Here is a 24,582-nt window from a genome sequence, read left to right as displayed (position 1 = left end):
AAACCCAAATTCTTAGTGAGAATTTCAGGTTATATACCCTTGCCCACTCGGATCATCAGGTCATTAACCCTTACCCAAACCAAACAACATAGACTTTACTCTTGGAAGTTCAAAGGATTACAATATTTCAGAGTCCAAATCTTCACAATCTTGGAACCTTCCCTCTCCCAGGCTACCCCCCGCTCCACATGATTGGAAACCAGAAGGATTGTTAGGCCCCCGAGGAAAAGTTCCTTCACTGCTTCCTGGTGTTTCAAAGAGCAACAAGTTGTGACAATATTTGGGACCCTGGGGGCTTCCCTACCCCCAGAGACTGGCCAGTGTTTCTGTATACAGCTAGCTTTGTGTTTTAAAGGTATTATTATGACCCTTTATTTCTTTGTTGGCAAGGATAAATCGTAGAGCTCCTGCATTCTTACGTGCCAGTCCTGGGGGTCTTTATCCTTGGCCTCAGGGACTGGCTTTGTTACCAGGTCACAATCAAAGATGAGCTCAAGCCTCTCTGCAGAGATGTTTCTGTAGCTGGCTACACAGACTCCCTTGGATGGAGAACAGGGGGAGACCTTGCAATCTGCTAAAAGGGATGGGCAACCAACAGCTCTCATCTCTGACTTGCGTCTGGGCATGGATGGATCACGTCTCAACAAAGTGAAATGGATGCACAAAGCAAAGGCAAATGAAGAAGAACCTTGGCCTTTACAAGAGAAAATGCAGCTTGCAACTTGCTAGATACTGCAACTTGCTGATCTGATGAAATAGGCTGAATGTCTTTGACAAAGCAATCTCCCTCCCTCCCCCCCCCCGATCATCAAGGAAGGTAAGCAATATTGGTTAATATTTTTCTTACAAGCGTGGTCCAAATAGAAGTTTTTATCTTATTTGCAGGAATTTTTCTCAAACCTATGAATCGGCAGTCTAGCAAACTTCCTACTTAAACATCTCCAAAAGCTCAAAGCAATAGCTCCGAAGAAGTGTTTTGACAATAAGGCCAAATGACTCAACCTAGGATCATAATAGATATGACACAGAGATTGAACCTTGGTCACACAAGGCTAGTTTCACATGAGGTGTAATAAGTACTCAGTTTTTAGTGGCTTTACTTCCCTATAAGCTTGATAAATTCCACAGGATTGTGGCATAGTATAATCACAAAGACAAATTTGGAAATAAACTAATATCTAATTATATGTTCTGCCCTACCATAAATGAGGCAGACCATGATTGTTCATTATTCCCTTTCTTTTTAGTATAAGGCCTAATTCTGAAATTGTAGCCAAATTCTCTTTCAGCCACTGTCCACTGAGCAAACCATTAAAACCAGGATGTTAAAGAAAAATGGTCTGAACAGCTGCTGCTATTTCTGCAGCTGCATCAGCCCTAGCCTAATCCCCCCTCCATGCCATCCCACAGCCCACAACTGCCACTTTTCTGAACAGTTATGAAGTGTGAACAGATACCAAAAAGAGGGTCAAGCTGTTCATGCTGTTCTGAACCATGAAACACTGGGCCATGAAATAAAATGTCCACCCCCCTTCTCATGGCACACAAGCATTAGGAAAAGGGCTGCTAAATAGAAGCATGCCCCTCTACAACAAAGCAGAAATATTATTTTGCCAAGCACCTGTTGTTTATCTTCATATATTGAAGTGGTGAATGTGCTCTTAACTTAACGTGGAAATACAGGTGTTTTCAACATAATAGTTAAGTCTGATGTTATCCTTAATACCCTTTAACTATATGAGCTTTGATTATCATCGTTTTCCCCCAATATATAAATGTTATTTATGCATATTCTTATTGTGTAGCCTATGTGTGGGTGGAAACCAATATCCAACTATTTTATATCGCCTTATCCTTAAGCAATGACCCCCCGTGGCGCAGAGAGGTAAGCGGCGGTAACGCAGCCAAAGCTCTGCTCACGGCCGTAGTTCGATTCCAATGGAAGGAGAAAGTCAAATCTCCAGTAAAAGGGGTCGAGGTCCACTCAGCCTTCCATCCATCCGTGGTCGGTAAAATGAGTACCTGACATATGCTGGGGGGTAAAGAAAGGCCGGGGAAGGAACTGGCAATCCCACCCCATATATATGGTCTGCCTAGTAAACGTTGCAAGACGTCACCCTAAGAGTCGGAAACGACTTGCACTATAAGTGCGGGGACACGTTTACCTTTTTTATCCTTAAGCAAAGCAAAGGATTTTTTTAGCAAGGGTATATTGGTTTCCCATGTATTGAGTAAACCTCTGGCCTCTCAGAGAGATTTAATCTCTTCAGTTTATGCTTATTCCCTTTCTCGAGGGTTGGCCAGACAAATGCACAAAGCCCTTCTTCCTCACTAGGTTGTATAGGGTGCTAAAGGAACCTGGTATGTTTTGGAGGCCTTGGAGACATTCATTAGTCCACTTGTCACCTCAGTTACTGGTTTCTTCATCTGAGCCCCTAGAAAAGCCCCTAGAAAGAGAGCAGAGGGCGGAGCCTATGCACACAGCAGTTTTTTGAAACTTTGTATTTTTCTTTCCCCCTTTAGGATGCACTCCCACAGACCTGAACTTACAAGATCTGAACAAGGTGGTCCGTGACAGATGCTATTGGAGGTCGCTGATTCATAGGGTCGCCATAAGTTGTAATCGACTTGAAGGCACATAACAACAACAACAAAATTTTTCTTTATTGCTGTAGGACTTTCTGTCAGCTATGCAGGCCTCAATGAGCATCAGTTGCAAGCCAGCCGTTATTAGTTCCTGCTTCAAAAAGTCAAGTAACTCCAGAGAAGTGAGAGAACAGAGCTCTTGCAATAAGGCTGATCATCCAGTGAGTCCCACACATTGTTTGCATTTTTGTGCTTCCTTGTTCTTGTTATAGATCTACTCTAACTGTGTATTTTAAAATAATAAGGGTGCTCTTCATTGTTAAGAATCCATGCTTAATTTGAGTCTCATGGGTCTCATTATGGAATTATATGGGACAAATCCAGTAGCTACCCTTGAAATGAATCTAAGCAAGCACACAGATCCACACCCTCAGATAGGTCCTTTTCTTCACAGTTCAAGCCTATACATGCCTAGTCAGAAGTAAGCTGCACTGAATTCAATGGGACTTGGTCCCAGGTAAATGTGCATAATACCACAGCTTCTGGTACTGAAACCTTCTGCCCCATCATATGTAGGATTGGACACTGCCTGCTTATACACATCTATTTCTTCCAGTAAGTATTATTGCTGTTCCTGTTCCTTCAGTATAAAACTCCCAGGATGGTGCACAGCTGGTAATAAAAATTTTAATAAAACAGCATAAAATAAAAGCAAAAATAAAATCACGAGGAACAGCAGCATAAAAAGGGACAATCTCCTATTATGTTCATAAATTCAGTTGAAACAATGGGAATTATCTCCACATTCATGTGTTTAGGATCAGGGAGTAAATGCAGAGCTATGACACAACTTGACCTATGTCTCTCTATAAATATCCATAGTAATGGAATGAAATGGAACCAAAAATGCAAACTATCAGGTGCAACACTTTGTACAGAATAAAATTCTAATAGCTTCTTAACCTTCAGTTCTATGCTTGGATGCAGGTCTAATTACCCAATAATAGCGGAGTCTAGATAGAATCATAACAGTTCCAAGCAAGCTTCAGACATGAATCAGGCAGGCTAAAAGCTCTTATTAAAGGTTTCCAACAGCAGAAATGAACTATTTCTCACTGTTGGATCTACAAAAAACCTTTATATCTTTTAGTAATTACACACCATTTTTGATCCCTCCCCAACCCATTACAATGCTGCAGCCCAGTTCTGTTTGTTTACTCAGTCTCACTGAATTCAATGGACCTTGCCCCCAAGTAACGGTAGATAGGACTCCACCACATCTCTGCAAGCTATTTAGTGATAAATAAAAGAAGTACACTCCATGAGTGGTTTTCTGTGCATTTTAAATCTGCCTTCTCTGACTTTGAAACAGAGCTATGTTTTTGAAAACTGCAAGCAAGACCTCAGCACAACAGCACTCTCCTCATGTGGTTTCCAGCAACTGGTATTCAGAAGCATACTGCCTCTGACCATGGAGGCAGAGCATAGTCATCATGGCTAGTAGCCACTGATAGCCTTATCCTCCATGAATTTGTCTAATCATTGTTTAAAGCCATCCAAGTTGGTGACATCACTGCCTCTTGTGGGAGCAAATCCCATCATTTATGCACTGTGTGAAGTACTTCCAAAGTGGATTTGGAGTAGGGTTGGCAGGTTCCTGGCCTGAGACTGATCCTGTATCTTTAGGAGAAGAGAAATCAGCCAAGTGCAGGTGTTCTTGCAACATTGTAATGAGAAAAACCACAAGGTGGAATTTTCTCTTCCCCCTGCACACCTTTTAAAGTTACAGAAGACCTTTTGGTTGCCAGGCCCGGCCTCCAAGAGGTCTTCTGTATCTTTAAAAGTTGTGCAGGGGGAAGGGAGAATTCCACCTTGGAGTTTTTCCCATTACAGTGTTGCAAGAACACCTGCACTTGGCCGACTTTCTCTTCTCCTAAAGATACAGGATCAGTCTCAGGCCAGGAACCTGGCAACCCTGATTTGGAGTGAACTTACCAATTAACTCCCTCCAGACCAATATTCAGATCGGGGTAGTCCACATCTCTATGAAGCCTCCTTTGAGTCCTTATGATGTACACAGTGGTTCAAGGACTGCCTTTTTCAACATGTTCCAAATGCTTGGAGCAGCTAGAGCACAGTATGATGTCACAAAGGTTTTAAGTGTCTTTGAAAATGCTCTAGGAAGCCACTATAAGTCATTATGTGCAGTCCTTTCCTGGGAAATTATATGGGGAAAGGAAGAAAGTTGGCTACCCTATGTATTAGGACTGTGCACAGCCTCCTTTGCCCACTTCCTGGCTCCGATGGGGGAGGGAACATCAGGCCAGGGGACCCCTGCCCCACCCTGGACCTGAATATGTTCAGGGGCAGGGGTAATGTTTAATTAGACCTTGTGGCACCTGTTCCACCTCGCTGTCTGAGACGGGTTAATTCTGCAGAATCAACCTGTCTGAATCAACTACAGCAGTTCAGCGGAGGGGCAATCTTGTGCAGGTGATGCTCCGCAAACACTTTCCTAATAAAAGCGCCTTGCAAACCACTCCCACCCCCAGGATTGTGCCCTGGGCTCAACAGCTGAGGGACTAATCCTGCGCAAAGTGGGTTTGCATCCTTAGCTTATTGGCTGTTGAGTCTGTGGAGCAATCCCGCACCATGCACATTTGCAAGGAGCTTTCCACCACCTCCAGGATTGCTTCCTGGGCAAAACAGCCAACAAGCTGAGGAAAGCACCTCGCAAATGAGCGTCCACAGCAATCTGGGAGGGGGGGCACTCAGGCAGGAAGAAATGCTGTGGCTGTCTCTTCTCCCTGGGCCCTGCCTGATGCCCCACCTCCTGACAGCTCTGGGTCATCCAGTCAGACTCGTAGCAATCGGTACCTGTGCCGAGACTCACATATACCAGATTTGGCTTGGGACTCAGCTGAATCCAGAGCACAGCCCTACCATGTATTAATGGAGACAGCCATCTTTTTTTCCTATATAAGGTCCCAAGCAGCCATGCAAAATGGTTAAACTTTGTAGATTCTAAAGGATTTTTCCTTTAAAATCTGCACAAAACCAGGACACAACAGGCATGAACCAGTTGAATTCTATTCCATCCATCCTTATTCACAAGACCAGTGCACAAATTGGACATAGGTCTGCTTCATAACCTTCAGTTCTGCTGGATTCCATGATGAGGTGGCACAAGGGCCAACTCGCTCATTAGCCATCTGGAGTGTCTGGTTCCTGGAGTGAGTGTCTCCTGTGGATTCAGAATGTGTTTACAGTCCCCTCTGGGGGTGACCAGATCTGATGATGTGTCATCGCTCTCAGGGAGATTGTAGAAAGAAAACACGGCTGGACCAAAGAAGCTATGATAGCAGCCATGTTTAAATGTTTAAGCTTTTAATTTTTAATTTCTAATTTTTAGGATTATGATTATGTTCACATGGAATGTACTTGTGTTTGGTTGTAAGTCACCCAGAGTGACAGATTAACCTCTGCCAAATGGGTGTCTAACAAATCACATAAACAAATAAATAAATAAATGTTTGTTCTGTGGTGGCACAACATTGCGTCGCATCACTCCCGGGAGAAGTGCAGTCAACATTTCAGCCTGGGCAACAGGAGCTAGATACACTAGCTGCTCCAGGTGGTTAACATCTGAAGGAGTAGGAGAAGGAGAATCAGCCCTCAGGCCACTTAGTAAGTTTCTTTCTTTCTTTCTTTCTTTCTTTCTTTCTTTCTTTCTTTCTTTCTTTCTTTCTTTCTTTCTTTCTTTCTTTCTTTCTTTCTTTCTTTCTTTCTTTCTTTCTTTCTTTCTTCCCCACTTTTCCTTCATCACAGAAACCTAAGGCGGCATGCATGTGGTTTTTAGGTGCTCTCCCATCCAGGCACTGAGCACTCAGACCTGCTTAGCTTCAGAGAGGTGGTGACCTCACGTGCCTTCAGACTACACTTCAATTTTTAAAAAACTAATTTGTGCATACTTTTTAGGATTTTTACTTTTAAAAATCCTCAGAGAACTAAAGCTGAACAGATTTATCAGTGAACACAAGCAAAAGGGACACAAATCAGATTATGGCTGTGTATACTCCATACATTTAAAGCACTTGACTTCCCCTGAAGAATCCTGGGAACTGTGATTTGTTAAGGGTACGAGGTACTGTAGCTCTGTGAGGTATAAACTACAGTTCCCAGAATTTTTTGCGGAAAGTAATGTGCTTTAAATGTGTGGGGTGTCTGTAGCCTAAGACTGTCCTTAAGTTTAACAGTGGTAATACCCTAAGGGTATGATGAAACATGTTAGGTGGCATCAACATAAAATATACATATAAGCACATGACAGCTTATATGACTCATAACTTCCAGGATTAGAAAATCTTCACCGGTTGCCTGTCTAGTTCTGAGCCCTGTTCAAAGTGCTGTAGCTTAGCTTTAAAGGCATCAGCGTCTTGGGACCCAGGTGTCTAAAGCAGCACCTAGTCCTATATCAACCCGTCCATGCTCTAAGATCATGTGCCAACCAGGGCATTGTTTAAGGAATTGTTATTGGGTGTCCATTTTTTCGTTCAAATGGCTTTCACGTGTATGAGCCCTGCCATTTGGATCAAGGCGCAAGTGGTTCACACTAAAAAAACAAAAAACAGAACAGGGAGTGAATACAGCCTTGCAAATGCATTTGTACAATTACTAGCCTATGAAAACTTTTACTACCCCACCCACTCACCAGTAAATACAGGAACAAAAAAGCAAATTAAAATTAAAAACTTTCTTATGATCCATGCCCTACTACAGCGTAATTCTTGTGAAAAAAGAATAAAGACACAGAGAACAAGACATCAAAGTGTACAGGGAGAGATATTTTGCTAAGAAGTTTTTCAGAAAAGCGGCTGTTTGTAATAACCCTAAGAATTATTGTGTAATGTGCCTCTATGTTCTACTGGTTCTATTCAATTTCACTAAAATGTCATACCTCTAAGTGTTTTAGTGGCTTCCAATGTGAATTTGTGTTCTTGGTTCATTGATTAAATTTTATGTGTCCATTTGTGTCCACTGGATGTCCAAATGCTAGGACTATTACTAAAAAAAAAAGCCTTTGTTGTGGGCTATCCCCACGTATTTAATGTTAATTTCATCCCTAAGAGTCTTTAAAATGTATGTATTAATCCAGGATTGTCCCTACTGATTATGTAACCATCCTGATTTTTATAAATTGCTGTAAACCACCCAGAGAGCTTCAGCTATGGGGCAGTATAGAAATGTAATAAATAAATCAGATAGGCCAGTAGATGACTCAGTACTCATAAAAATGGATATGCTTAGGTTGCAAGACTTTTATAATGGCCCCAACTCACTTCCTAGCGACACCTGGAGGAACACATTATGGGGCAAAGGAGTTCCCTGGCTGGTATGGCATCAGTTGGGCTCATTTATACCCAAACCTCATTTTATAGCACAGGGAATTTAGGATGAACACCAGGAATTAATCAGAATTAACATCATCTAAACAAACAAAAAACCCAAAATGCAACACCCTGGATCCTAACAAGCAGTTTGAGTTGATAGTCTACCTTCCAGCAATTCACTACAACTAAACCAGCAACAGGAATATCTTATTTGCTTGAGATATACCTTGTAAGGTCAAGATGGGAACTCAGATACAAGTGTGAGTCTCTGTATAGCTTCCAGGCTTTCACCCGTATCATACTTGCTTTCACCCAAATGAACACTGGAAACTTATTATCTTACAAAGGCAGGTGATTGCCAACCAAAATATTGTGGAAAAGTGCATAGGTTGTGCTCCTGAGACAGACACTTCGACAGCTTATCTAAGGGAGCTTGCTAATTGGAAGACTTTAATGTCATGTGGAAAGTAGACACATGTGGTATTTCTTCAGTGATAACCTTTTGTTTAAATTGGTGATCTAGCTGGTCTTCAACATGGAGGATGCTTTGGGTATCAGGAGCAATTATTTCGTTCAACTAAGTAAACCATACAAGAGGACTGAGGAAACATGTTCATGGTTACTGAGTTTGCTTAGATGGGGAAGTAAGATTGGTCTTACTGGTCCTGTGCCTTCTCCTGTACATGCTGACATGTATATAGACTATATGCATATAGGCTCTGATGAGTGAGAGTGTGCTGAAAGTTCTCCATAGCAAGCATGGTGGTGTTACATCACTGTTAGGAACTTCCAGCTTTCTCAAAAACTAAAAAGAGAGCATTCTGCCTGTACCACTGCCAGTTGGACACCAGCGTCTGGCACATGTATAAAAACAAGTACAGGTCCTGCTTATTCTCTTTCTAGCAGCTTCCAGCACACACTAGACTTCTGTGCAACTCTTAATCTGTAGAATATCAACTCTACCAACTAGTTCATGAAAAATGTTTCATGTTGACAGCAATGTGCCTCCTTAAACCTTAGGAAGTTGCACCATGACCATCAAAGCAAGGAAATCAGAGAGTGGAAATTGCTATCCAACAAAATTTTAGCCAGAAATAGATGCTATTCATTTCAGTGGAGCAGGTTTACAAGTTAAAAGGAACAGCCTCACTTAAATCCTTCCCCAATTTAAGATAGCAGTGCATTGCATCCAGTTAAAGCACCTTACCATCTAGGTAGCACCCTCAGTTATAGGGATCCTTTATTATTTAATCACTTTGCTACTAACCACCTTTTTTGTCAGATGCTTAAACTTGTAAAAAGGAACCTCTTGTTCTCAACCTCATTAGAGGCCCTGAAAACGACAAGCCATGTATCGACTTTTACACAAAAATAGCCCATGAATTATTAACCTGACCCAGAAAATAAGATCTTCCACTAGCAGGGATCCCTCGAGCATTGTTGGTATATAATTCAAACCCTTCATCTTGAAAACCTTTGTGGAGGTGGAGAAACCAGGCCTGTGATACATATAACAGTAAAACCTGTAAGCCTACTTGTGTGCAAAATAATATGGAACATGTCTATTAATAGAGCTACATCCCTATTTATTATTACAATTTTAAGACATCAGTCCTGTGTACACTTACCTGGAATAAGACCCACTGAAAACATCAGAATTAAACATGCATAGGATTGCATAGTCTTAGTAAGTGGTCCATACCAAATTTCAGTTTGTTGTGGACAAGACTATTACTAGTCTATCCCTTCTATTTACACATGACACATGAAGGCAAAAACACAGGATGTGGTCTGGCCAAAGTTAAGTGTTTTATGTCCTATTGTTTTATGTAATGTCTCTAAGCTTACTTAACACCATAATGCCAAAGTGGGCTGATATGGGAAGGGAGAGCATACATCAGAGTGGGGAGGGGATGGAAGGAGAGCTCTGATGTGAATGACATGTCAAGTTTGTAATCAGAGGGAATGATTTTACCTGGAAAGTGGATCTTTTTAGTTCTTCCCATCCTGAAATCAACTTTGAAGGTGTCTAACACTAAAGTCCCTAGACCTATTGGTCTGCAGTTTGCAATGTTTCTACACAGGAATGCGTCTCTCATGTCTGCAGTTTTCTGACTAATTGCCCACAAAACACTATAAGAGATTGATTCCTGTTTTAACCACCTATATTGGTTGCTGTAATGTTCCTCCCACTGGCACCACCTGTCAGGCTCCCACCCGTGGCTACCAGCAGTCAGAATCTCACTTTTTATTTTTCTTTAGCTCACCCTAGCACAGATCTCACAAGATCCCACAGCTAGGCAGCACCACCAGCCACTCCCTGTAAACAATACTGCTAGAGACTTTGCCTAGTCTCCCTATGGCTTATTGTTACTTTGTGTCTGGGTACCCTTGCTATCCACAACCCCCTTGTATCTTTGTCTATAAAGCATACAATCCTGGGTTGCTCTGGATACTTGACGATGTTACAATATCTCCCTTCACAGCTGCCACCATTTATTTGATACTGTTTCCCTCCAGCCTTGGTAATTACCCTGCTCTCCCTTCTGGTCTGTGTATCCCCAGCCAAGGACCAGGCTTTTGGTAAACCAATAAAAGTATTTATTTGATAACACCAGGAAATAACAAGATTACTTTAGGAATGTTCAACATGCGTATGGTTTCATATAGTGTCACTCTTTATGTTTCCAGTCTTATATATTCTGCCTAAATACCAGCCAAATATAATTCAACCCACAACCAACTCCAATCCACACTCCACAACCAATCAACAACTCCCCCCCAAAACAGAACCCTGAACCAACTGTCATCCTCTCATTCATACCTTCAGCCACTCAAACGCTCAGCCAATCATCATACAGCATTCTCCAGCATTCTAGCCCATATACTCTCACTCAGTCACTTACCATATATCACTTAATAAACCCACACTTACCATATTTACAGATATTAAAATACAGGGACATCACAGTTGCTCTTGCAGGAAAACCACTGAAACTGTTCTGAAATTTGACAGGATTTGTGTGCTCAGGAGGAATGACCTTGCCTGCAAATTTCAAACAATTGTGCTCCAAAATAAAAACAAACTTATAGATATTTCCTTTTTTAAACAAAAACAAAAACTTCTAATGGTACACAGGACAAAAGTTCCAGAGCTGTTCACCGGTATTTTGGCAGGCATCATCTACTCTGGAGGGCATAGTATCCCTGCAAATTTCATCCACTTCTGTCAAAAGAAAAATGTTGGTTGTTTTTTGAAGGGCGGGGGGAACAAAGCAGATTCAGAGAAACCCTGAATATCTTAACCAAAGGCAGGCTGTTTTCTGAAGCATCTAACGGGAGTCCAAACTGAATCTTGTTGTCAGTGCATAACCCTATTTTCTTTTCTTTTGGGAATTTTCAGGTGGCAACTGTTTCTGTTTTTAATTTTGCTGCTCTTCTGATAGAGAAAAATATTGCTAGTTACCTAAAAACCTCTGGGGATGTGGAGGCTGCTCTCCATTCCAGTTTTTATCAGCAATGGTAAAAATGCTTTTACTAGGAAACATAGCAAGACCCAGTATTTATCCTACAGCCTGATAAAATGATGCTGTGTGATGTGATCCACCAGACAGTATTACAGAGCAAAACACACAGATAAAATGGGATTATAGTCTCAAAATGGCTGTTCTCAAAAATGGGAAAAGGTAGATTTGTGTATGCTCCCTGAGAAATAGGATTAGACCTTACATTCAGGCATATTTTTGACAGGGTTTATAATACTTGTGGACTATACAGATACTCAGCACTACAGTGCTGAATAGCAGCATTCCTAACTATCCTGTGATAAATGGGAGAGTGCTTCATAACCACCCACCTATCACCCCACAAGGAGATGCCATCATAAACACACCTGGGTTTGTATCCAACAAAGTCATCTAGTTCATGCAAGGACTTCTGCTTGCACAACAGAACTTCCCCTCCCTTTCCTCTCCTAGCACATCCCCTGTGCGCTCCACTAATATGTTATGGAGGGTTGGGGGGAAATCCAGAACAGATTGGGGGAGAGGAGAGAGAGGGCCAGTTCCGCTGCACCTGCCAAAGTCCTTGCATGAATACAAAATTTGTTGGATTATAAAATGCTCAAGTTTACAGTAGAGTGTTTAAGGAAGAGCTAGATTTGGAACTGCAAGTGAAACTATAAAGAAACTCTTCTAGCAGGATTTATTCACTCTAAGGCTGTGAGCACCTTAGTCGCCTACAGCAAAGCATTTCCATTAGCCACACCTGGAGGGGGAACAGGTTGATCTGCCGATCAGTTGCAAAATCTCTTTGAAGCTGAATTTTTTTTAAAAGCTGATCCAACTAGGTTTTACAGTAAGAAGGGGTGGGGTTTGACTAGCATCATGTGCCCCCATTTTCCAATGAGAGAGGTGGAGATGCACTGGAACTGGCAGAACAGTGAGTGTGTTTCTACCCTTAACCTAGCCCCAGCACCATCTGCCCTGCTGGCTCCAATCTGGCCTGCATACATGCCATTGGAGGTCTGTAAAGGGAGCATCTATGAGAGTACATCTGTACACATGCAGGTGCCCTTTTGCAGATCTTTGGTTAATTGTTTGAACACTAGGGCACAGCCAATTGGGCACAGTCCCACTCCCTCTTCTACAAGATGCCATTGTGTACATGGAGGATGACTAAAGAGGGTTATGATCTATTTTGTGTTTAGTTAGAGGCCAGAGAGAAATACTGTGGGTATTGCTCTTCCTCCAAAGCAATTCTGTTTACCTTAATACAACAGGAATATATTTGCTGGTGATTGTAGCAGGAATTGTTAGCCATTTCTAAAATATTATTGATTATCTTTCAAACATGATGAAGATGCTTTTAATTTTCATTTCAGGTGTATCAAGTCAGACCATTGGTCCATCTAGCTCAGTATTATCTACACTCATTGGCACTGGCTCTCTAGGATTGCAGACAGGGGATGTTCCCAGCCCAACCTGGAGATGCAGCAGATTGCACGGGGATGCTGTCACTGAGCTACAGTCCCTCCCCTATGCTGCAGCACAGATATGCATCATTTTGATAGTGAACTTCCTGTGAAACCTATGACATTGCATTGTACCAAATGAACCCATTGATCCATCTAGCTCAGTCTTGTCTGTACTGACTGGCAGGGGCTTGTCAGGATCCCACCTCAGGCCACCACCTGTCAGGTCCCTCCAGTCAGGATCCTGGTTTTTATTTGTTCTCTCACCGGCTCTAGCACAGATCTCACGAGATCCCACTGCTAGGCAGCACCACCAGCCACTCCCTGTTTCACAATATTGCCTGGGGACTTTGCCTTAGTCTTCTTCTGGCTTATTGTTACTTTGTGTCTGGGTGCACTTGCAGGCCACAATCCCCCTGTATCTTTGTGCCAATAAAGCATACAGCCCTGGGTTGCCCTGGATACTTGATAATACACTATCTCTTCACCGCTGCCACCATTTGATACTGTTTCTCCACCTTGGTAAATACCCTCCCCTCCCTTCTGGTCTGTGTAAACCCCAGCCAAGGATCAGGCTTTTGGTAAACCAATAAAATATGTATTTATAAACACCAGGAAATAACAAGATTACTTTAGGTATATTTAACAAGCGTATGGTTTCATATAGTGTCAATCTTTATGTTTCCAGTCATATATAATCTGCCTTAATACCAGCCAAATATAATCCAACCGACCAACCAACAGAACCCTTTCTCAACTGTTATCCTCTCATTTATACCTTCAGCCACTCAGACGCTCAGCCAATCACAATACATCATTCTCCAGCATTCTAGCCCATGTACTCCCCCCTCTCACTCACTCTACTTACCACATTTACCCTACAAAACCTGCACTTACCATATTTACAGTAATATCTACATACAGGGACATCACAGGGCTCTCTAGGGTTTCGGGTGGCAATCATTCCTGGAGATACTGGGGACTGAACCAGGGACCTTCTCTATTACCAAGCTATGGCCATTCCCTTAAACATGACCGCCCTTGTGGCAGTCACAAACACACATTTCTGCCACCACCACCACCCCTAACCATGGCTGAGCACAATGCTAATGGTCTGGCCTTTATGTCAGTCATAAAGTCCCCTCAGAGGTCCTTCTCACAGCAATTTGAAGAAAATTGTTAAAATATTCTGAAAATAAGGTGTCAAAATGCAAAAAGAAAAGAAAGAAAGAAAAATAAGTTTAAGCAGAAGAGCATTCAATGCGTCTCATTACAGGAGCAAAGAAGAGGGCGGACTTCACCCAAAATAGAAAAATCCTCACCTACTCCTGTTTGAAGGTATGTCTCTACACAGATTAATTTTAAACTTGCTTCACACAATATATATTGGGAATATATAAGGCGCAAAGCAATCCATCAAGTATCTGTTAACACTCTTGATAATCAAACAGCAAGTGCATTCTTGAATTATAAAATGATTTTCTATATTGCAAGTCTAGGGAGAGGGAAACTAAATTTATGCCAAAACATTGTAAGCAAAATGCCTAATTCAAGCATATCTGCTTCATGACGGGCAGCAGCTGCTGACACTTGTACTCTGCAAAACAAGACCTTGACATGAACCACCTGTGGATTTTTCACATTCTCTCAAGATGAGAGAATATTTAGGTCATATTTAGAGCACCATCATTATTTGTATGGGATCACAGGGAAAGCAAATCTCAGTTACTGTCATTAATTGGTTTCAACATCTTTCAAGCAGATTCACATGGGTCAAATTAATGTGAGTAGGAACTGGATGAAAGAACAAGCAGTCTTTAAAGCTCTAGATTTGTAATTTTAAAAAAACAAATACAGCTAGGAAATAAATGGATTCCATGTCTAAGACTAAATACAGATGACTGCTTACCAAATGGTAACTCACCATGTGCTATGTATGTATAATAAGTGCCAGCACTTTTCCTAAATATATTGTTACTAACGTATCTCATAATTTACCATAGTAATGCTATGCAAATGTACATGCCATGTAGTTAGCTGGTTCCCTGGACTGTCTTGCTGAGTCCCCTACTTCCCTGGACTTCTGATCAGGTGCAGAAGCATAGTATGATTGGGTAGGACAATACAGATGTGTAGTTATTGGTTTATATTATGTTTTGAAAATCTCACCCTTCCTCCGTGTGTCCTGCCCAGAGCCCAAGACATGAGAAGGAGGCGAGGCTTGGTTTAATTCTCGTTTTATTAATGTGATGGTTATGTCCAAAGCAGTGCGTTTCATACACCTGTCTATTCTGACTCACTACTTGCCCTTACTAGTCTAGCTAAGTAGTCTCTGCAGCTTGTGGGGAGAATTGACTCAGCACTAGAGACTGGGTGGGCACCTGCTTAAGTAGGGAAGGTCTTTGCCTGTAACCAATGGCTCCTCTGTAGTTTCACCCTCTGAGCGTCCCGCTTCTTGCACCTTCTCGCGTGGGGTGAGGGGGGGTGAGCCTCCAATGCCCCATCCAACAGTGGGGGGTCACTAGGTGATGGCGCGACCTCAGGGAGCGGGAAGCTGGTTGGTGGGGAAGCATTTGAAGTGCCAGGCAGGGATTCTGGTGCAAGCAGGGTTGGCACGCACAAAGGGTCACTTCCCAACGGCTCGGACGGGGAACTCACAGATGGAGTGGGATCTGCCTCAGCAGGAGGGATGGGTGAGGAAGTCTGTGGGCTGACAGAGCCCCCCTCCTACAACACCTCCAGGGACCTCGTCCTCATCTGACTCCTCTCCCTGATCTACCTCCCTTTGCACCTGGGGCACAACACCGTGATTCCTCCCCATTTTATCTTCACAATGACCCTGTGAGGTAGTTAAAGATGAAAGAGCGTAAAGCTTTTCAGCCAGTGAGCTTCATGAGGATTTGAACCTTGATTTTTAACACTTTAACCACCACTATTCTGGCAATGTATACTGACAAATCCTAGCTCCATGTTTATAAGCACAGGTTACTGTTGTGGGGTGGCTCACAGGCCCAGGCAGCAGTGGGCAGGGGAATTAACCTCCTATCCATGCTCCACCCAACCTGTAGTTCCGGGTGATCCCATGATAGCTCTAGGAAGGGGGCAGGGTGACCCCAGGCCTTTAAATGACTTGGTCCTACTGCAGACTGATTTGGCCTCCTTATTCATGCACTGGCTTTCTCTCCCTTGGTCTTAGTGTTTCACTGAGCTGTTCTTAAAATGTTCACTGGTTGATGGGGCCAGATAGAAATTTTCCTCTCAGTCAAATTGGCTTTTGGTTGAGTAAGTTTTTTGTCTATCCTTCTGTGATTACTTCTTCAATTCTTAGGTATACATTTGTCACACAGAGGAAGACCAGGCTCTCTTTTCAGTCATCCCCGAGTGCAGGGCATGGGATAATGGGCTCACGTTACAGGAAGCCAGATTTCGGTTGAACATCAGGAACAACTTCCTAACTGTTAGAGCAGTACAACAATGGAGCCAATGACCTAGGGAGGTGGTGGGCTCTCCAACACTGGAGGCATTGAAGACGCAGCTGGACAGCCACCTGTTGGGTACGCTTTAACTTGGATTCCTTCGCTGAGCAGCAAGTTGGATTTGATGGCCTTATAGACCCTTTCCAACTTTACTATGCTATGATTCTGTCACAACTTAAGGAGGAAATGGCATTGGGCAGGATCAAACATAAATGGGGACCCCCATAAAGTGTCCAATGGGAGTGAGGTACATCAGGGACATGCCCCTAGCTCAAAAGAGGTCAGGCTTCATCCAGTATGCAGCCATCCCAGCTGGCTGCCCAGTGGGATTCCAAGTGCATTTGGCTTTTGCTACACTGAAGTCTAACACTGGGTAACACCCAAGATTGGCTCCCAGTTACCAGCTGAGAAACAAACCCTACTAACTGGGAAACAAACCCAGCAAGAGTTGATGGAATGAAAGTGGATCCTCACCCTACTGCCATGCCAATCCCACTTATTGCTGTAATCAATAAAGGTGTGGTCTGTTTCCACCCATAAATCATTGTTGGCTGCTTTATTCCCATTACTGATAGGGGGGACACGTAATGCATCTGCCTCACAAATGATAGCCTCTATTCACCATTACCCAGGCTACATTCAGACTATCAGGTATTTGTACAATGTGATCCAGCAATGGAGTTGCATAGTTCACATCCATTGTACTTCTTTGGTGTTCCACTTACAATGGACTAAATATTTTCAGTAGATAGCAGACTCAGGAACACCAGTGCTAATACCACAGATGGTCTTGCCATTCGGTTTGAGGAAGGGTGACTCAGGACTGATGGGTTAGGAGACAAGAGCAAGTTGTTGCCAGTCCCCTGTGTGTGTCCACCTAGCGAATAGGTGAGTCTGCATAAGAAAAGCTGTGCTGGATTGGGCCAAAGATCCATCTAGTGCATCATCCTGTTCTACACAAGTGCCGTCACTCATTGAGATGGAAGGTAGGGAAAGTGTACATTTATATTCTAGGGGCCAGAAAATGGGGCTTCAGCAGCTGATACTGATATTACTAATACTGATATTAGCTTCTGGGCGTCTGGGTCTCAGGGCAAGTGAGAGCTATTAATGTATAATACCAGATGGGATTATTCAGACAAAGGACAGTAAGAGAGGCAGGACTGGAAAACTAAGCATATCTACCTGTTCATCCTGCATTGGGAGTCGAGCTGGGCTATGCCATACATGGATATGCACCTAGCCTCCAGGTTTGCAGTAGAACTATTGCTACCACAATGGGTGCTCAGGACATTTAAACAATCCAGATGGGGTCATTTTCTAAGGCAGCCTTTCCCAACCAGTGTGCCTCCAGATGTTGTTGGACCACATTTCCCATCTTTCCTGACCATTGGCAATGCTGGCTGAGGCTGATGGGAGTTGTGGTCCAACAACATCTGGAGGCACACTGGTTGGGAAAGGCTGTTCTAAAGGATAAGAGTAAAGAAACTTCCGCTAATGCCTAGGCCCAAAGCTGCTTCTAAAAACCTCTTCCCCCATTATTCAGCCATTAGTCTAGAGCTCCTACTTGCTGCCTACTCTTGACAGTTCCTTTGCTGCCAGGTAGATGTCATGGTCTAGGACTCATTTTGCATCTGAAGAGCATCAGAGGCCATTATAATAGCAAGGCAAGTAGTGCTGTGCCAAAACCTGCCTTCAATTTCTTGAAACTTTTCTTCCCCCTGCAAAAAAGGGCTCCACCATTCTGCCTCTTTCTCAGGGCACTTTAGAAGTTCTTTACAGTGTTAGTGGGTGCTGCAGAGTTTAGCTTCCCTTCTTATTGTGAGCTGGTGGCACCCATTTGTGGGTTTTTTTCTCCCATTAAACATTTCCAGAACATTCTGCAGCCTCCCTGAGTGCCTCCATTTTCTGATCTGAAAAAGGCCCATGGAAGGAGTTACCTCATGATGTTTTCTCCCACACTTTAACTGAAGCACTGGAAACCAGGGAGGCTGGCTACTGGGTGACTGAGAGAGGTACACTCAGGATTTTGTTGTTAAGGGAAGTCCTGCCTTTTATTTTTTAGAAAAACTTTCTGCACTGACTTATTTTTAAGGAGAAAGTCTTCATTTTAAAAAGATGAGCATATAAGCATCCTCCCCATGCTTTCAAGAAAGGACAGTTCAAGATGTCATGGGGTTTCCAGGAAACTTGGGCACCCAAGAGGGCTGCAGAGTGCAGACGACGTGAGGGATGATTTGCGTAATGAAAGAAAGAATGCTCACAAACATCTCTTGGACACCTTTGAAAACAAGGTACATGCAACAAAACTGTTTACTATTCTAGTTACTACTAGTCTATGATTCTATAGTTGGATTCCTACACCGAGTAGAAGGTTGCACTCACTCGCGTTATAGGCCCCTTCTAACTCTACTGTTCTATGTTTCTAAAATCCCTGCAGCCTACGCTTGAGAATTTCACTAACATTTTCTCTCCCCCTTTATAATTTTAATGTAATTTCTTTCCTCATTAACTAGTGGAGAATAGTTGAGAAAAATGTGGGAGAAATTTTTGGCACAGCACTAGAGGCAATCCATCTTGCTCATACTTCCTTGGGTGAAGAGAAAAAGAGCCCCAAGGGCTGATCCCATGTTACCAACATCCTCAGATACTGAAGAGTCCTGTCTGGAAATACCTTCAGCTCTGCCTTCACCTTTACTCCAATTCCAGAGGAAAAACATGTACTGACCTCACCAGAATGCCCACCTCAGAAGCAGAGCACTGCCCCTTTTGACTAGGAATTGATCTCCTACAGTGTGGCAGGGCATCTAGCATACTTCAGCCATCAGTAGGCTTCAAATTGCGTGCTCTCTGGCCTAGGCTCTGCCTGTCTCTAGTTCCAGGAATACACTGTTAGCAAGGCTAGACCACCACAGTTCTGCAGTGCTGCCAAGCTCTACATTTTATCTGTGGATGGGACTGCAGGTACTCTACAGATTTACCCACACACACATACACTCCTCTTTGGGCAGTGGCTGCTCTGTAGGCTTCAGTCATGAACAGGAGAGCAAGCCCTTGAAGTTTGTGCCCACTGCCCCATTGGAAGAGGATACACACTGCGTGATTGTGCTCAGCTGTGCTTCTTTTCAATGTGTGTAGCTTCCAAGAGTGTGCCACCATAACTGCAGAGTTCTAACTGTAAACGGTCTTTGCATGACTACAGCCCACCCGAGACATTTCCATGATCTTTTTCTATTGCTTTCTCTGAAGCAACAGAATGAAGGTTTTATTTCTAAGGGAGAAATTTTGCTCCATTAAAGAAAGAGATCTTCTACAGAGACATTTCTGCAAAATTCAGTTTTAATGAGCTTTTCTTCTGTACACTTTAGGAGATTAAGCACTGTTGAAGAGATGTCATTAACTAATGCAAATGAACTGTTTAGGGGAATGTTGCCACCAGAGTTCTTACAATTATAAGAACTTTTATGCAACTTTTGCTACCACCACAATTACACAAAGGCTACAAAGTTATATCAAATTAGCCAGTACTATGGGCTGGTCATTCAAGCATCAAGCTCAGTGTTGTTCTCCAGATTCCTGAGCCTGTTGTGTCCCTGTTTATATGCATTATTGCCATTTGCAAGATCAACCTTTTGGGTTGTTTGTGTAGGCTGTGTGCAGACAATTTCACATAGAATCACAGAATCATAGAATAGAATTGGAAGGGGCTTTAAGGCCATCAAGTTCAATCCCCTGCTCCATGCAGGAATACAAGTTAAAGCATACTCTCATTAAGGATCCTCATTATCTCTCACTTAACTCCCATGTCCACTGAACAAACCAGTTCTCTATAGAACTCAGTCATCTATAAATATAGAAAAATCATACAACAATTATTTTACTACACGGTAACTTGCAACAGTCCCAGAACGGTGACTAGAGCTAGGCTGAGAAAAAGTTCCAACACATGTCTGGATCATGGGAAGCACAAATTCAACTGATGTGATTTTTGAGCTTCTCAGGCCAGATATGGGGCAAGGTAAGGAGAGTCATTTTGTACTGAAAGAGCAAACACCTACATCATCTTGTAAAAAAATGAACTAGTAGTTTCCAGCTGACAAACAGGTGCTTTGATGTACACATGACCTTTAGTGCACACAAGGTCTTCCTCATACTCTGTTGGGAGCATGGCCACAGTTTGCATGCACAACTGAGAATCCTCAACAACCTATGTAGCACTGGACAACATCTAAAAGGAAAACCCTGTGGAACTTTCCATTGTGCCCACAAATCAGATAAACTATTAATATTATATCAAAATCACTTTAAACAAAGAAATGATCATATTCAGTTGCCACAGGATTTTCTGACTAAACCTGACGCATGAGAGACATGAGGAGACACCAGCCATTTCTCTCATCAAGAAATATATATTCACTAATAGGCAAAAAACCTTGCAGTTTAAGAATGTACCTATAGACCACAGCTATTTCTATCAAACTTTAAAAAGCAGGGAAATTGGGCAGCTATAGTGAATCCTCGCAGAGTGGTAAGCGGCGGTAACGCAGCTGAAGCTCTGCTCATGGCCGGAGTTCGATTCCAACGGAAGGAGGAAGTTGAATCTCCGGTAAAAGGGGCTGAGGTCCACTCAGCCTTCCATCCATCCGTGGTCGGTAAAATGAGTACCCGGCATACGCTGGGGGGTAAAGAAAGGCCGGGGAAGGAACTGGCAATCCCACCCCATATATACGGTCTGCCTAGTAAACATCACAAGACGTCACCCTAAGAGTCGGAAATGACTCGCACTACAAGTGCGGGGACACCTTTACCTTTTTTATAGTGAATGCACCAGGGGAGCAGGAGACCTGAACTCCTCTCTGAGATATTGTACTGCCCTACAAATTGGTCAAAATGCAAACACCATTTGGGTTGGTCTTTCACAGTCCAATCCACTTCCTGTGTAGCTTGGAAGAATTTGGTAACATGTGCCTCTGAGCATATGGTGAGTGGTGGCAACACCTGCAATCAGCCCAAATAAGAGAAAGAAGACATGTGCTGTGCTGATCTTGTTTTAGCAGGGAGGAAGCAACATTATTAAGACAGTTGATATAGTCAGATGGTCACTTTGAATATGTCTGATTTCCTTTGCAATTTTAGTGAAGTTTCCTATAGGAAATCATTTTCTTTTGTTTCTTTTGTTTCTGTTTCTGCGAACATGTAAAGTACAGCAACACTTTGCAAAATTTACACTAAAAAAACTCCAAACATAATAATAGCACTGACTTATGCAGAATAGTCTCCAGTGGACCTCAGGAGTGTCTCAATTTGCACAAATAAAACAGTGGGAGGTGAAATATATTCTAGCAAAATGCTAGGTGTGCTCTATGTTTTTAATTGACTGTGCCCATCTTGTCTTAAATGAAGTGGTTTAAACATAGCAGGCTGAAAAGATGCATCCTCTTTTTTCCAACAGCTAAGAGTCATTGCTGAAGTAGCAACATATTGTAATCAGTCTGATTTTACATCAAACTGCAGTTTCAGATTCAACTGTTCATGCACTCAAAATAGAAATAGAACATAACCAACAATTTGAAATACAAAAGGCTGTCTTCACTATCATATGACATTGACCAATAAAAAGGCTTTCAAATTAATAAAAATAAATTTGACACAGATTTCTGCGATGAATAATGAGGAAAATAAATTTTTCTAGTTTAGATTCTCTGTAGAAACATTAGTAACACAGGAAAAAAGCAAAGTAAGAAGAACACCAACAAACATACAAAAATATAATTCTCTGTCTTTGGAGATGGCAGGTGTTGCCACCACTCACCATATGCTCAGAGGAACATGTTACCAAATTCTTCCAAGGTACACAGGAAGTGGATTGAACTGTGAAAGACCAACCCAAATGGTGTTTGCATTTTGACCAATTTGTAGGGCAGTACAATATTTCAGAGAGGAGGTCAGGTCTCCTGCTCCCCTGGTGCATTCACTAGAGCTGCCCAATTTCTCTGCTTTTTAAAGTTTGATAGAAATAGCTGTGGGCTATATGTACATTCTTAAACAGCAAGGTTTTTTGCCTGTTAGTGAATTTCCCTGCTTTTTAATCCAGGAGGTAAGAGATGGGATCCTGTGCAAGTTAGCACCAGCAGTAACAGAAATAGTTCAGCAGTATATTTTAAATGTTATATTACCATCAAGAATACCTTTACTTTTACAAGAGTGGCAGAGAACATGTTTTACATGCAAAAGTCCCCACATTCAATACCCAGCATCTCCAATTAGGGCTGGGAGAGATCCTTATCTGAAACCTTGTCAGTCAGTACTGAGCTTGGGACGTCTATTGTTATAGGAGAAGGCATTAAAAAGGATCTTATTCTCAACCCAACAGCAAAATAAGAAGGAGGGGCATGGCTGTGACTATTATGAAGAGACCCTGTACTTTTTAATTTGCTACTACACTACTGGTCACAAACAGAAAAACCACTTGGCCACCTCATTAGTGTAATATGGTATTACACTAACTGCAAATGTTTGATGCCCCTGCAAATGTTTGATGAAGACCTTCTGTTCTCTGCAAAAGATGAAGAGGAAAATGCCTCTTCCCTATACAGCAAAGGCTTTCACAAAAGTGGGAGGCACTAATTTCAGATGGGGGCTTCAACACAGGACTAATTTCAGATAGTGAGTGAGTGAGTGAGTGAGTGAGTGAGTGAGTGAGTGAGTGAGTGAGTGAGTGAGTGAGTGAGTGAGTGAGATTTAAGTTTAAACAACCAAGAGCTAAATTCAAGATTAAAGTGTTAAAAACAAAGAGTCGCATCAAATCTCAAAATAACTACAGCAATGTTATGAGCACAGGTCAAACAGCCACACACACTTTAAACAAAAAGTATTTGAGCATTTGTCATTTATAAACCCATTTAAGGATTTATACCACCAGCATCAACCCAAACACAAGAAGCCTCTATTTTTCTCCCATGAGTGGGAAAGCAATGATCCCTCCACCCATTGCCGCCCTGGGCTCCTTCTGGGAGGAATGGTAGGATATAAATTTAATAAATTAAAGAAATAAATGCTGCTGCTACAGTCAATTTAAAAGTTCTTTTCAAAAAATAAAAATAAAAAACACAAAACCAAGAGACTGAACAACACTGGACTACACTTCAGGGTTGTCATTCACAACTCCCTCTCAGCCCCCCCCAATATCTTTACAGCCACACTAGGGTACTTTGCAGGGCTGCTGTAACCTATCCCCACTGCTGCACTATGCATATACTAATGAGTGTGTGTGTGTGTGTGTGTGTGTGTGTGTGTGTGTGTGTGTGTGTGTGTGTGTGTGTGTGTGTGTGTGTGTGTGTGAGAGAGAGAGAGAGAGAGAGAGAGAGAGAGAGAGAGAGAGAGAAATTCAGGATTAAACTGTTACAAACAAAGAGTCTCATACAATCTCAAAATAACTACAACAATGTTATGAGCACAGGTCAAACAGCCACACACACTGCAAACAAAAAGTATTTGAGATTTTGTAATTTATAAACCCATTTAAGGATAGGGGGTGGGGGTGGCAGGGCGTTTGAGCCAGCGGAAAGAGCAGGCTGCAGGAGACAGCGGGGGTGGGAACACACACACACACACACATCACCGTCACTCACCTCCATTCTGGTGCTCCCTTCTCTGTCATCCTTGTCCTCTGGCTTTCTCCCTCCACCGGCCATTTTTCTCTCTCTCTCATGCTTCCTCACACACAGCACGAGGGAAGAGCAAGCTCAGCAGAAGGCCAGTGTGAGTCACATGTCTGTTGCCCACCAATCACAGGAGCAGACTTCCCCTGCTTCCTCCAAGTAACTGGAAGGGGAGGGGGAGGGGAGGGAGGGGAGGGGAGGGGAAGTAAAATGAAAGAACTCCTGGTTTCTACTGCGCCTGCATGACATTATAACCCAGGGTAATACATTTTTAATCTATTAATTAAAAACAAACCATGCCATTTTTTTACTTTAAACCTACTGAAGATGAAGGTCTGTGTTTGGGGCAAGCTCAGGGATTTGATTAGAGATACCTTACAGTCATCTCTGATTTTTAATGAATTTCAACAGATTATGAGAATTTCTCAAGAAAAAAGTCCAAAAGTCTTCTTGTTTTTCTCTCTCCCATTTTTCATTTTTAACCTGTGGATTCTCCG

This window comes from Rhineura floridana, chromosome 2 (assembly GCF_030035675.1).
Source record: "Rhineura floridana isolate rRhiFlo1 chromosome 2, rRhiFlo1.hap2, whole genome shotgun sequence".
NCBI classification, from domain to species: domain Eukaryota; kingdom Metazoa; phylum Chordata; class Lepidosauria; order Squamata; family Rhineuridae; genus Rhineura; species Rhineura floridana.
Note: the sequence above shows the minus strand (reverse complement) of the source record.